The following is a 15,764-nucleotide window of genomic DNA, read 5'->3' on the forward strand; positions in this document are numbered from 1 at the left end:
CACTACATCAACCGCGTTATATACGCTTCCGCTTAGCGATCTACAAGGGTATGTAGATTCACTCTCCTACTCGTAGATGATCATCACCATGGATAGGTATTGCGTGTGCGTAGGAAATTTTTTGTTTCCCATGCAACGTTCCCCAACATGGTGGCCCATGAAGAGTACACCTCCGATGATGACGAAGACGATACATGCCGTGAGGGGATGGAAACGGCTACCGTGACCATTGACACTTCCTCCTCCAAGGTATCTCTCTTCGACGCCACCAACGAGAACCGTATCGCCAAGTGCCTCATGGCCAAATGTATCAATAAGGTAACCCCCAGCATCAAGACCACTCTCACTACTTCTCCTTCTTTGTTAGACTGTGTTGATAATAGTGAGGTAGTAGAGCTTGATGAAAATGAGATTGATAAATTCATGTGTAAGATCAAGGTGAAACCAAAAGACACTTTGTTTCTCTTTTGGAAAAACTTGGTGATGCCAATGATCTCATTGAGACTCATGAGGATACTATCTCCAAGTTGCACGAACATAGTCGTGATTATGCTGATGAGATAGAAGAACTATCCATTGCTCTAGAAGAAGAGTGTGGTCTTCGTTTGGCTCTTGAGGAGTCACACAATGTTGATCATGCTAAATTACAAAAAGATCTTGATCATGCTATTGTTCTTTCTCGTGTGCTTAAATCTGGTAAAGTTGCACTTGGGGTTGGACATGATAGACTCAAGGAAGATTTTGACACACTTGACAAGGCCCACAAGGCCCTGAAAGGTGTTCATTCCTCTCTTAAGGAGTCTCATGATCAACTCCAAGTGAAACTAACCAAGGAGATTTCTACTTGTCCTCCTTTTGTTCTAATCGATAATGCTTGTGCTACTAACCCTTGTTGTGATCATACGCATCTTGTGGAGGAGAATGCCAAGTTGAAAGAACAACTTGAAAAGGGCCTTGTGTCATGCATCCAAGGCGAGAAGAATCTCAATGACCTTTTGAGTACTCAAAAGGAAGTGGTACAAAAGGAAGGACTTGGGTTCGCACTCAAGTCGAAGAAGAAAAAGAAGAACAAGACTAAGCGCTCTCCCTCTCTCAAGGACATCTTTGTCAAAGAGAGTGAGAGTACTCATAAGAAGAATAAGAACAAGGAAGGGGGTGACAATGCCAAGAAGGGCAAAACCACCTCTACCAACAAAGCCAGCGACTTTAACCCCTCTTATGTTTTATGTCGTGCTAGTGATGGGCATGTTTATGCCAAATTTGTTGGTTCTTATTATGAGTACACTGAATGGGCTATTTGGGTTCCTAAGACCCTTGTTTCTAACATCAAATGACCCATTCAAGAATGGATACCTAAATCCAAGCATTGATCACTTGTAGGATTTTGCTTCCGGTGGAGTGTCATGGTTGATCGACAGTGGAGCCACAAATCATATGACCGGGAGCAAGGACTTAGTGGTGGATGTGCATCCAATTCCATATATGCCCACCCATGTACAATTTGTGTATGCTTAAACATCTAAGGTAATGGAATTTGGTAAGGTGGTCATCTCTCAAGATCTATCTATAGAGAAGGTCATTCTTGTTGAGTCCCTTGCATACAATTTACTTTCCGTTTGTCAGCTTGCAATCATGGGCTTTGCCACTTTCTTTAATCTTGATATCGTGGCCCTTTTGTGGATCAAGACTCTTAAAGTAGCCTTTGTTGGACATGTCGAGAATGGTCTCTATGTAGTGAACTTTTCGGAGCGACCTACTAAGATCGCGACTTGTCTAATGGCTAAAGTTGATGTGGGTTGGCTATGGCATCACCGGCTAGCTCATGTCAATATGAGATCTTTGCAAAGTCTCCTCAAAGGGGACCATGTTCGTGGACTAAAAAAATGTGAGTTTTGCCAGAGACCATGCTTGCAGTGCTTGTATTGAAGGGAAGCTTCATGAAACAACTCATCGTCCCACAACTTGTAGGTGAACGTCGCATGGGAAACAAAAAATTTCCTACGCGCACGAAGACCTATCATGGTGATGTCCATCTACGAGAGGGGATGAGTGATCTACGTACCCTTGTAGATCGTACAGCAGAAGCGATTAGAGATCGCGGTTGATGTAGTGGAACGTCCTCACGTCCCTCGATCCGCCCCGCGAACAATCCCGCGATCAGTCCCACGATCTAGTACCGAACGGACGGCACCTCCGCGTTCAGCACACGTACAGCTCGACGATGATCTCGGCCTTCTTGATCCAGCAAGAGAGACGGAGAGGTAGAAGAGTTCTCCGGCAGCGTGACGGCGCTCCGGAGGTTGGTGATGATCTTGTCTCAGCAGGGCTCCGCCCGAGCTCCGCAGAAACACGATCTAGAGGAAAAACTATGGAGGTATGTGGTCGGGCAGCCGTGAGAAAGTCGTCTCAAATCTGCCCTAAAAGCCCCATATATATAGGAGGAGGGAGGGGGACCTTGCCTTGGGGTCCAAGGGAACCCCAAGGGGTCGGCCGAGCCAGGGGGGAGGACTCTCCCCCCCCCAAACCGAGTCCTACTTGGTTTGGTGGGAGGGAGTCCTTCCCCCTTCCCACTTCTTCCTCTTTTTTTTTCTTCCTTTGATTTTTCTTCCTTGGCGCATAGGATTTGGTGGGCTGTCCCACCAGCCCACTAAGGGCTGGTGTGACCCCCACAAATACCTATGGGCTTCCCCGGAGTGGGTTGCCCCCTCCGGTGAACTCCCGGAACCCATTCGTCATTCCCGGTACATTCCCGGCAACTCCGAAAACCTTCCGGTAATCAAATGAGGTCATCCTATATATCAATCTTCGTTTCCGGACCATTCCGGAAACCCTCGTGACGTCCGTGATCTCATCCGGGACTCCGAATAACATTCGGTAACCAACCATATAACTCAAATACGCATAAAACAACGTCGAACCTTAAGTGTGCAGACCCTGCGGGTTCGAGAACTATGTAGACATGACCCGAGAGACTCCTCGGTCAATATCCAATAGCGGGACCTGGATGCCCATATTGGATCCTACATATTCTACGAAGATCTTATCGTTTGAACCTCAGTGCCAAGGATTCGTATAATCCCGTATGTCATTCCCTTTGTCCTTCGGTATGTTACTTGCCCGAGATTCGATCGTCAGTATCCGCATACCTATTTCAATCTCGTTTACCGGCAAGTCTCTTTACTCGTTCCGTAATACAAGATCCCGCAACTTACACTAAGTTACATTGCTTGCAAGGCTTATGTGTGATGTTGTATTACCGAGTGGGCCCCGAGATACCTCTCCGTCACACGGAGTGACAAATCCCAGTCTTGATCCATACTAACTCAACTAACACCTTCGGAGATACCTGTAGAGCATCTTTATAGTCACCCAGTTACGTTGCGACGTTTGATACACACAAAGCATTCCTCCGGTGTCAGTGAGTTATATGATCTCATGGTCATAGGAATAAATACTTGACACGCAGAAAACAGTAGCAACAAAATGACACGATCAACATGCTACGTCTATTAGTTTGGGTCTAGTCCATCACGTGATTCTCCCAATGACGTGATCCAGTTATCAAGCAACAACACCTTGTTCATAATCAGAAGACACTGACTATCATCGATCAACTGGCTAGCCAACTAGAGGCATGCTAGGGACGGTGTTTTGTCTATGTATCCACACATGTAAATGAGTCTTCATTCAATACAATTATAGCATGGATAATAAACTATTATCTTGATACAGGAATTATAATAATAACTATACATTTATTATTGCCTCTAGGGCATAATTCCAACAGTCTCCCACTTGCACTAGAGTCAATAATCTAGCCCTCACATCACCATGTGAATTACATTGTAATAAATCTAACACCCATACAGTTCTGGTGTCGATCATGTTTTGGCCGTGGAAGAGGCTTAGTCAGCGGGTCTGCTACATTCAGATCCGTGTGCACTTTGCATATATTTACGTCCTCCTCCTCGACGTAGTCGCGGATGAGGTTGAAGCGTCATTTGATGTGTCTGGTCTTTTTGTGAAACCTTGGTTCCTTTGCTAAGGCAATGGCACCAGTGTTGTCACAGAACAAGGTTATTGGATCCAGTGCACTTGGCACCACTCCAAGATCCGTCATGAACTGCTTCATCCAGACACCCTCCTTAGCCGCCTCCGAGGCAGCCATGTATTCCGCTTCACATGTAGAATCTGCTACGACGCTTTGCTTGGAACTGCACCAGCTTACTGCACCCCCATTAAGAATAAATACGTATCCGGTTTGTGACTTAGAGTCGTCCGGATCTGTGTCAAAGCTTGCGTCGACGTAACCTTTTACGGCGAGCTCTTCGTCACCTCCATACACGAGAAACATCTCCTTAGTCCTTTTCAGGTACTTTAGGATATTCTTGACCGCTGTCCAGTGATCCACTCCTGGATTACTCTAGAACCTGCCTGCCATACTTATGGCCAGGCTAACATCCGTTCTAGTGCACAGCATTGCATACATGATAGAGCCTATGGCTGAAGCATAGGGGACGGAGCGCATATGCTCTCTATCTTCATCAGTTGCTGGGCACTGAGTCTTACTCAATCTCGTACCTTGTAACACTGGCAAGAACCCTTTCTTGGACTGTTCCATTTTGAACCTCTTCAAAACTTTATCAAGGTATGTGCTTTGTGAAAGTCCTATCAGGCGTTTTGATCTATCCCCATAGATCTTAATGCCTAGAATGTAAGCAGCTTCTCCTAGGTCCTTCATAGAGAAACTTTTATTCAAGTAACCTTTTATGCTCTCCAAAAGCTCTACGTTGTTTCCAATCAGTAATATGTCATCCACATATAATATTAGAAACGCCACAGAGCTCCCACTCACTTTCTTGTAAATACAAGATTCTCCAACCACTTGTATAAACCCAAATGCTTTGATCACCTCATCAAAGCGTTTGTTCCAACTCCGAGATGCTTGCACCAGTCCATAAATGGATCGCTGGAGCTTGCACACCTTGTCAGCATTTTTAGGATCGACAAAACCTTCGGGTGGCATCATATACAACTCTTCCTTAAGGAACGCCGTTTTGACATCCATCTGCCAAATTTCATAATCGAAAAATGCAGCTATTGCTAACATGATTCTGATGGACTTAAGCATCGCTACGGGAGAGAAAGTCTCATCGTAGTCAATTCCTGGAACTTGTGAAAAACCCTTTGCCACAAGTCGAGCTTTATAAACGGTCACATTACCGTCAGCGTCCGTCTTCTTCTTAAAGATCCATTTGTTCTGAATAGCCTTGCGGCCCTCAGGTAGTATCTCCAAAGTCCATACTTTGTTCTCATACATGGATCCTATCTCGGATTTCATGGCTTCTAGCCATTTGTTGGAATCTGGGCCCACCATTGCTTCTTCATAATTTGCAGGTTCATTGTTGTCTAACAACATGATTGTCAAGACGGGATTACCGTACCACATTGGAGCAGCGCGTGATCTCGTCGACCTGCGTGGTTCAACAGAAACTTGAACTGGAGTTTCATGATCATCATCATTAACTTCCTCCTCAACCGGCGTCGCAATCACAGGAGTTTCCCCTTGCCCTGCGCCACCATCCAGAGGGATGAGAGGTTCGACAACCTCGTCAAGTTCTATCTTCCTCCCACTCAATTCTCTCGAGAGAAACTCCTTCTCGAGAAAAGTTCCGTTCTTAGCAACAAACACTTTGCCCTCGGATTTGAGATAGAAGGTGTACCCAACTGTCTCTTTTGGGTAGCCTATGAAGACGCACTTTTCCGCTTTGGGTTCCAGCTTTTCAGGCTGAAGCTTTTTGACATAAGCATCACATCCCCAAACTTTAAGAAACGACAACTTTGGCCTTTTGCCATACCACAGTTCGTATGGTGTCGTCTCAACGGATTTCGATGGTGCCCTATTTAAAGTGAATGCAGCTGTTTCTAATGCATAACCCCAAAACGATAACGGCAAATCAGTAAGAGACATCATAGATCGCACCATTTCTAATAAGGTACGATTACGACGTTCGGACACACCATTACGCTGTGGTGTTCCAGGCGGTGTTAACTGCGAAACAATTCCACATTGTCTTAAGTGAGTACCAAACTCGAAACTCAGATATTCACCCCCACGATCAGACCGTAGGAACTTGATCTTCTTGTTACGATGATTTTCTACTTCACTCTGAAATTGCTTAAACTTTTCAAATGTTTCAGACTTGTGCTTCATTAAGTAGACGTAACCATATCTACTCAAATCGTCAGTGAAGGTGAGAAAATAACGATATCCGCCGCGTGCCTCCACGCTCATCGGACCACACACATCGGTATGTATGATTTCCAATAAGTCACTTGCACGCTCCATTGTTCCGGAGAACGGAGTTTTAGTCATCTTGCCCATGAGGCATGGTTCGCAAGTGTCAAGTGAATCAAAGTCAAGTGACTCCAAAAGTCCATTAGCATGGAGTTTCTTCATGCGCTTTACACCAATATGACCCAAGCGGCAGTGCCATAAAAATATGGCGCTATCATTGTTTACTCTAACTCTTTTGGTCTCAATGTTATGTATATGCGTATCGCTATCGAGATTCAATATGAACAATCCTCTCACATTCGGTGCATGACCATAAAAGATGTTACTCATAGAAATAGAACAACCATTATTCTCAGACTTAAAAGAGTAACCGTCTCGCAATAAACAAGATCCAGATATAATGTTCATGCTCAACGCAGGCACTAAATAACAATGATTTAAGTTCATCACTAATCCCGATGGTAGTTGAAGTGACACGGTGCCGACGGCGATTGCATCAACCTTGGAACCGTTTCCTACGCGCATCGTCACTTCGTCTTTCGCCAGCCTCCGTCTATTCCGCAGTTCCTGCTTCGAGTTGCAAATGTGAGCAACAGAACCGGTATCGAATACCCAGGCACTACTACGAGAGCTGGTTAAGTACACATCAATAACATGTATATCAAATATACCTGATTTTTCTTTGCCCGCCTTCTTATCTGCCAGATACTTGGGGCAATTGCGCTTCCAGTGACCCATACCCTTGCAATAGAAGCACTCTGTTTCAGGCTTAGGTCCAGCCTTGGGTTTCTTCGGCGGATTGGCAACAGGCTTGCCGCTCTTCTTCGAATTGCCCTTCTTGCCTTTGCCGTTTCTCTTGAAACTAGTGGTCTTGCTCACCATCAACACTTGATGTTCTTTACGGAGTTCAGACTCTGCGACTTTCAGCATCGCAAACAACTCGCCGGGAGACTTGTTCATCCCTTGCATGTTGTAGTTCAACACAAAGCTTTTATAGCTTGGCGGCAGTGATTGGAGGATTCTGTCAGTGATAGCTTCTTGCGGGAGTTCAATCCCCAGTTCAGCTAGACGCTTTGAGTACCCAGACATTTTGAGCACATGTTCACTGACAGACGAGTTTTCCTCCATCTTGCAAGCATAGAATTTATCGGAGGTCTCATACCTCTCGATCCGGGCGTTCTTCTGAAAGATGAACTTCAACTCCTGGAACATCTCAAATGCTCCATGATGCTCAAAGCGACGTTGAAGTCCCGGTTCTAAGCCATACAAGACTGCACATTGAACTATTGAGTAGTCCTCCTTACGCGCTAACCAAGCGTTCTTAACATCCTGATCAGCCGTAGCGGGTGGTTCATCTCCTAGCGCAGCATTAAGGACATAATCCTTCTTTCCAGCTTGTAAGATTAGCTTAAGATTACGAGCCCAGTCTACAAAGTTGCTTCCATCATCTTTCAACTTAGCTTTCTCTAGGAACGTATTAAAATTGAGGATGACACTTGCGTGAGCCATGATCTACAACACAAATATATTCAAAGTGGACTTAGACTATGTTCAAGATAATTAGAGTTTAACTTAATCAAATTACATGCTAAACTCCCACTCAAAAGGTACATCTCTCTAGTCATTTGAGTGGTTCATGATCCACCTACACTATCCCAAGTCCGATCATCACGTGAGTCGGGAGTAGTTTTAGTGGTAAGCATCCCTATGCTAATCATATCATCTATATGATTCATGATCGACCTTTCGGTCTCATGTGTTCCGAGGCCATGTCTGCACATGCTAGGCTCGTCAAGCTTAACCCGAGTGTTCCGCGTGTGCAACTGTTTTGCACCCGTTGTATGTGAACGTTGAGTCTATCACACCCGATCATCACGTGGTGTCTCGAAACGACGAACTGTAGCAACGGCGCACAGTCGGGGAGAACACAATTTCGTCTTGAAATTTTAGTGAGAGATCACCTCATAATGCTACCGTCGTTCTAAGCAAAATAAGGTGCATAAAAGGATTAACATCACATGCAATTCATAAGTGACATGATATGGCCATCGTCACGTGCTTCTTGATCTCCATCACCAAAGCACCGGCACGATCTTCTTGTCACCGGCGCCACACCATGATCTCCATCATCATGATCTCCATCAACGTGTCGCCATCGGGGTTGTCGTGCTACATATGCTATCACTACTAAAGCTACATCCTAGCAAAATAGTAAACGCATCTGCAAGCACATATGTTAGTATAAAGACAACCCTATGGCTCCTGCCGGTTGCCGTACCATCGACGTGCAAGTCGATATTTCTATTACAACATGATCATCTCATACATCCAATATATCACATCACATCATTGGCCATATCACATCACAATCATACCCTGCAAAAACAAGTTAGACGTCCTCTAATTTTGTTCTTGCATGTTTTACGTGGTGACCAAGGGTATCTAGTAGGATCGCATCTTACTTACGCAAACACCACAACGGAGATATATGAGTTGCTATTTAACCTCATCCAAGGACCTCCTCGGTCAACTCCGATTCAACTAAAGTTGGAGAAACCGTCACTTGCCAGTCATCTTTGAGCAAAGGGGGTTACTCGTAACGATGAAACCAGTCTCTCGTAAGCGTACGAGTAATGTCGGTCCAAGCCGCTTCAATCCAACAATACCGCGGAATCAAGAAAAGACTAAGGAGGGCAGCAAAACGCACATCACCGCCCACAAAACCTTTTTTGTTCTACTCGAGAAGACATCTACGCATGAACCTAGCTCATGATGCCACTGTAGGTGAACGTCGCATGGGAAACAAAAATTTTCCTACGCGCACGAAGACCTATCATGGTGATGTCCATCTACGAGAGGGGATGAGTGATCTACGTACCCTTGTAGATCGTACAGCAGAAGCGATTAGAGATCGCGGTTGATGTAGTGGAACGTCCTCACGTCCCTCGATCCGCCCCGCGAACAATCCCGCGATCAGTCCCACGATATAGTACCGAAAGGACGGCACCTCCGCGTTCAGCACACGTACAGCTCGACGATGATCTCGGCCTTCTTGATCCAGCAAGAGAGACGGAGAGGTAGAAGAGTTCTCCGGCAGCGTGACGGCGCTCCGGAGGTTGGTGATGATCTTGTCTCAGCAGGGCTCCGCCCGAGCTCCGCAGAAACACGATCTAGAGGAAAAACTATGGAGGTATGTGGTCGGGCAGCCGTGAGAAAGTCGTCTCAAATCTGCCCTAAAAGCCCCATATATATAGGAGGAGGGAGGGGGACCTTGCCTTGGGGTCCAAGGGAACCCCAAGGGGTCGGCCGAGCCAGGGGGGAGGACTCTCCCCCCCCCCAAACCGAGTCCTACTTGGTTTGGTGGGAGGGAGTCCTTCCCCCTTCCCACTTCTTCCTCTTTTTTTTTCTTCCTTTGATTTTTCTTCCTTGGCGCATAGGATTTGGTGGGCTGTCCCACCAGCCCACTAAGGGCTGGTGTGACCCCCACAAATACCTATGGGCTTCCCCGGAGTGGGTTGCCCCCTCCGGTGAACTCCCGGAACCCATTCGTCATTCCCGGTACATTCCCGGCAACTCCGAAAACCTTCCGGTAATCAAATGAGGTCATCCTATATATCAATCTTCGTTTCCGGACCATTCCGGAAACCCTCGTGACGTCCGTGATCTCATCCGGGACTCCGAATAACATTCGGTAACCAACCATATAACTCAAATACGCATAAAACAACGTCGAACCTTAAGTGTGCAGACCCTGCGGGTTCGAGAACTATGTAGACATGACCCGAGAGACTCCTCGGTCAATATCCAATAGCGGGACCTGGATGCCCATATTGGATCCTACATATTCTACGAAGATCTTATCGTTTGAACCTCAGTGCCAAGGATTCGTATAATCCCGTATGTCATTCCCTTTGTCCTTCGGTATGTTACTTGCCCGAGATTCGATCGTCAGTATCCGCATACCTATTTCAATCTCGTTTACCGGCAAGTCTCTTTACTCGTTCCGTAATACAAGATCCCGCAACTTACACTAAGTTACATTGCTTGCAAGGCTTATGTGTGATGTTGTATTACCGAGTGGGCCCCGAGATACCTCTCCGTCACACGGAGTGACAAATCCCAGTCTTGATCCATACTAACTCAACTAACACCTTCGGAGATACCTGTAGAGCATCTTTATAGTCACCCAGTTACGTTGCGACGTTTGATACACACAAAGCATTCCTCCGGTGTCAGTGAGTTATATGATCTCATGGTCATAGGAATAAATACTTGACACGCAGAAAACAGTAGCAACAAAATGACACGATCAACATGCTACGTCTATTAGTTTGGGTCTAGTCCATCACGTGATTCTCCCAATGACGTGATCCAGTTATCAAGCAACAACACCTTGTTCATAATCAGAAGACACTGACTGTCATCGATCAACTGGCTAGCCAACTAGAGGCATGCTAGGGACGGTGTTTTGTCTATGTATCCACACATGTAAATGAGTCTTCATTCAATACAATTATAGCATGGATAATAAACTATTATCTTGATACAGGAATTATAATAATAACTATACATTTATTATTGCTTCTAGGGCATAATTCCAACACAACTATCATTTGTTCTAAAAGGCCTTTGGAGCTCCTTTACATGGATCTCTTTGGTCCTCCAACTTTTGATAGTCTTGTGGGAAGAAAGTATTGCTTGGTGATTGTGGATGACTACTCAAGATACACTTGGGTATACTTCTTCAAGAAGAAGAGTGAGATTCAAACAACTGTCATCGACTTTGCTAATGAAGCTCAACGTCAACATGAATCAAAGATTTTGATGATTAGAAGTGACAATGGCACCGAGTTCAAGAACTACACCTTGAATGAGTTCCTTAGTGACGAGGGGATAAAGCATCAATATTCAGCACCCTCTACCCCAACGAGGGGACATAAGCCTTATGTGCAGCAACGAGGACAATCCTTAGTTTATGGACCTAATCCTCATAATTTCTACTATCATCTTTGAACTTAATTTTCTAGGAACATGTCAAAACAAACAGGGGAGCTACAGCGCAAGCTAATCATCTACAACATAATTTGCAAAGACATTTTGATTATGTTCATGATAATGAGTTCAATTAATCATATTACTTAAGAACTCCCACTCAAATTTACATCCCTCTAGTCATTCGAGTGACACATGATCCAAATTCACTAACTCAAGTCCCGATCATCACGTGAGTTGAGTTAGCTTCAATGGTGAACATCTCTATGTTGACCATATCTACTATATGACTCATGTTTGACCTTTTGGTATCTTGTGTTCCGAGGCCATGTCTGTACATTCTAGGCTCGTCAAGTTTAACCCGAGTGTTCCGCGTGTGCAACTGTTTTACACCTGTTGTATGTGAACGTAGAGTCTATCACAACCGATCATCACGTGGTGTCTTGAAACGACAAACTGTCGCAACGGTGCACACTCGGGGAGAACACAATTTTATCTTGAAATTTTAGTGAGGGATCACCTTATAATGCTATCATCGTCCTCAGCAAAACAAGGTGCATAAAAAGGGTTACCATCACATGCAAATCATAAGTGACATGATATGGCCATGATTTTGTGCTTTTGATCTCCATCTCCAAATTACCGGCATGAGCTCCCTCGTCACCGACACAACACCATGATCTCCCATCATTGTGCTGCCATCGAGGTTGTCGCACCAACTATGCTTATACTACTATTGCTACCATTTTAGCGATAAAGTAAAGCATCACTAAGCGCTAAATAATTAAAGACAGCCTTGTGGCTCCTGTCGGTTGTTGTAGCATCGACATGCAAGTCGATATTAACTATTACAACATGATCATCTCATACATAAAATATATATCATGTCTTTGGCCATATCATATCACATCATACCCTGCAAAAACAAGTTAGACGTCCTCTAATTTGTTGTTGCATGTTTTACGTGGCTGTTATGAGTATCTAGTAAGAATGCAAACCACCACTTCCTTAGGTACTGTAGCAAACTTAAATTCTACTTATGCTGATGTTGGGTTACTGTATCTTCAATCTTCAATGGCTAATACCCCCCGATACTATCCATAGTTTCATCAAAATAAGCAACCAACACAACAAAAAACAGAATTTGTTAATAGCAGACCAGTCTGTAGCAATCTGTATATTTCTTATACTTCTGGTACTTCAAAAATTCTGAAAAATTACGACAGTCTGAAGAATACGCGTAGCAGTCAGCAGCAAAAAGAATCAACTCAAAAGCTCTTACATAAAAAAAATTGAAAATTCTTTTCGTTAGCAGAAAGTTTCTGTCTTTTCCAGCATGACCAAACGATCATCCCCAAGACTAATCATAACGGTTTTGCTTGGCACAAACGCAAAAATAAACACAAAAAACACAATCATAACAGAATTATGAAAGTGTGGAAAACACAAAACAGAAAGAAAAAGGATAGATTCATTGGGTTGCCTCCCAACAAGCGCTATTGTTTAACGCCCTTAGCTAGGCATTGATAATTCAATGATGCTCCCACAAAAGACAAGAATTGAAGCACAACGAGAGCATCATAAAGCATGTGAAAATCACATCTAAGTCTAATATACTTCCTATGCATAGACATTTTATAGGAAAACAGATTGTGAAGACAACCAATAGTTGCCATATGCAAGGAAGAAGAAAGAGACAATAGCAATCTCCACATAACGAGAGGTAATTTGGTAACATGAAAGTTTCTACCACAATATTTTCCTCTCTCATAGCAATTACATGTGGGATCATATTCGAATTCAACAATGTAACTATCACATAGGATATTATTTTCATGATCCACATGCATGCAAAGTTGATGCTCTTCAAAAATAGTGGGATTATCATCAACTAAAGTCATGACGTCTCCAAACCCACTTTCAATAATATTGCAAATATCATAATCATCATGAGGCTTGAACAAATTTTCAAGATCATAAGAAAAATCATCACCCCAATCATGATCATTGCAACCAGTAGTGGACATAGCAAAACTAGCATCCCCAAGCTTAGGGTTTTCATGCTTGTCACTAATAGGATTTATAGTGAAACCATTGCGATCATGCTTTTCATACAATGAGCCCTCGTGAATTACTTCATAAATTTCCTCATCACGATTTTTAGATTCACGCATCTTAAGCAAAACTTCATAAAGATAATCTAGTGTACACTCACTAACAGTTGGTTCAACATAGTTGGACCTCTTGAAAAGATTAGCAAGTGGATGAGGATCCATATCACTAGATTTTTAGCAAGCGAAGATGCAAGCATTTTCAAGGCACATGGCAACACAAGCAAAGGAAAGGCAACCGAAAAAGGCAAATAAAAACGGCAAAGGAGAAAGGCAAATGAAAACGGCAAACGTGAAGTGGGGGAGAGGAAAACGAGAGGCAACTAGCAAAAAAGTAAATGCAAGAGATGAGTTTGTGAGACCTACTTGGATAGATCTCTCCTTCCCCGGCAACGGCGCTAGAAATACTTCTGCTACTGCAACAAAAGACCTTCCAACGGCGCCAGAAATAGGCGTGTTATGGCACCAGGAATCCTTCTGCTACGGCTACGCCTTAAGGGACTTCCTAGGCAAATATGCAAAGGATTTCCCCCGTGGCCTTGGAGCCTTGCGTTGGTGTTCCCTCGAAGCGGAAAGGGTGATGTAGCGCAGCGGTGGTAAGTATTTCCCTCAGTTTGAGAACCAAGGTATCGATCCAGTGAAGGAGTATCACAAGTGCATGCACAAACACAAAAAGCTTGCTCCCAACGCTATGAAGGGGTTGTCAATCCCTTATAGATTGTTCGCCAAGTGAGAACTGAAAGCAACAAAGTAACAAAGCAAAGTAAAAGCGAAAGTGAAAACGATAGGTGTGAATAGACCCGGGGGCCGTAGCGTTTACTAGTGGCTTCTCTCATGAAAGCAAGTAGATAGTGGGTGAACAAATTACTGTCGAGCAATTGATAGAACCGCGCAAAGTTGTGACGTCGTCTATGGCAATGATTATATCTATAGGCATCACGTCCAAAACAAGTAGACCGATACTTTCTGCATCTACTACTATTACTCCACACGTCGACCGCTATCCAGCATGCATCTAGTGTATTAAGTCCAAAAGAACAGAGTAACGCTTTAAGCAAGATGACATGATGTAGATGGACAATCTCATATCTACGACAAAGCCCACCTTGTTACCACTCGGAGAGACTTACAAGGATATCAAATTATGCATATAAGAAATCAGCAAAGACTCAAATATATATCATAGATAATCTGATCACAAATCCACAATTCATCGGATCTCGACAAACACACCGCCAAAGAGGATTACATCAGATAGATCTCCATGAAGATCATGGAGAACTTTGTATTGAAGATCCAAGAGAGAGAAGAAGCCATTTAGCTACTAACTACGGACCCGTAGGTCTGAAGTGAACTACTCACGAGTCATCGGAGGGGCGATGATGTTGATGTAGAAGCCCTCCAACTCCAAAGTCCCCTCCGGCAGGGCACCGGGAAGGGTCTCCAGATGAGATCTCGCGGAAACGGAAGCTTGCGGCGGCGAAAAAGTATTTTCGTGGATCCCTTGATTTTTTTCTGTATTTTAGGGAATATATAGGCGAAGGATCTAGGTCAGGGGGCGCCAGGGAGGCCACAGGCCTGCCATCCGCCGCCCCCTGGTGGAGGATAGGGGGCTTGTGGCCCCCCTGTAGCCCTCCTGGCTTGGCCCTCAAGCCCCCTGATCTTCTTCCGTTCGGGAAAATTTTATTTCGGGGAATTTATTCCGTTTGGACTCCGTTCCAAAATCAGATATGAAAAAAGCCAAAAACACGGAAAAAACAGGAACTCACACTTGGCACTGAATTAATAAGTTAGTCCCAAAAAAGATATAAAAGGTACATAAAACATCCAAAGATGACGAGATAACAGCATGAAACCATCAAAAATTATAGATACGTTTGAGACATATCAATATGCAAGTTTCTATTTAACTTTCTACAAGGACCGCCTCTGTCAAATCCGATTCAACTAAAGTAGGAGAGACAGACACCTGCCAGCCATCTTTATGCAACACATTGCATGTCAGTCGATGGAACCGGTCTCTCGTACATGGACGGGTAAAGTTGGCCCGGGCCACTTCATCCCACAGTACCGCTGAACCAAGAAAATACTAAGGAGGGAAGCAATCTGAATATCAACGCCCACAAACTCCTTTGTGTTCTACTCGTGATGTCATCTATGCATAGACCTAGCTCATGATGCCACTTTTGGGGAACGTCGCATGGGAAACAAAAATTTCCCTACGCTCACCAAGATCAATCTATGGTGATGACTATCTACGAGAGGAGAGATCGGACCCACATACCCTTGTAGATCGCTAAGCGGAAGCGTATATAACGCGGTTGATGTAGTCAAACATCTCTGCGATCCAAATCGCAGTCCGT

Source organism: Hordeum vulgare, chromosome 4H (assembly GCF_904849725.1).
Source record: "Hordeum vulgare subsp. vulgare chromosome 4H, MorexV3_pseudomolecules_assembly, whole genome shotgun sequence".
NCBI classification, from domain to species: Eukaryota; Viridiplantae; Streptophyta; class Magnoliopsida; order Poales; family Poaceae; genus Hordeum; species Hordeum vulgare.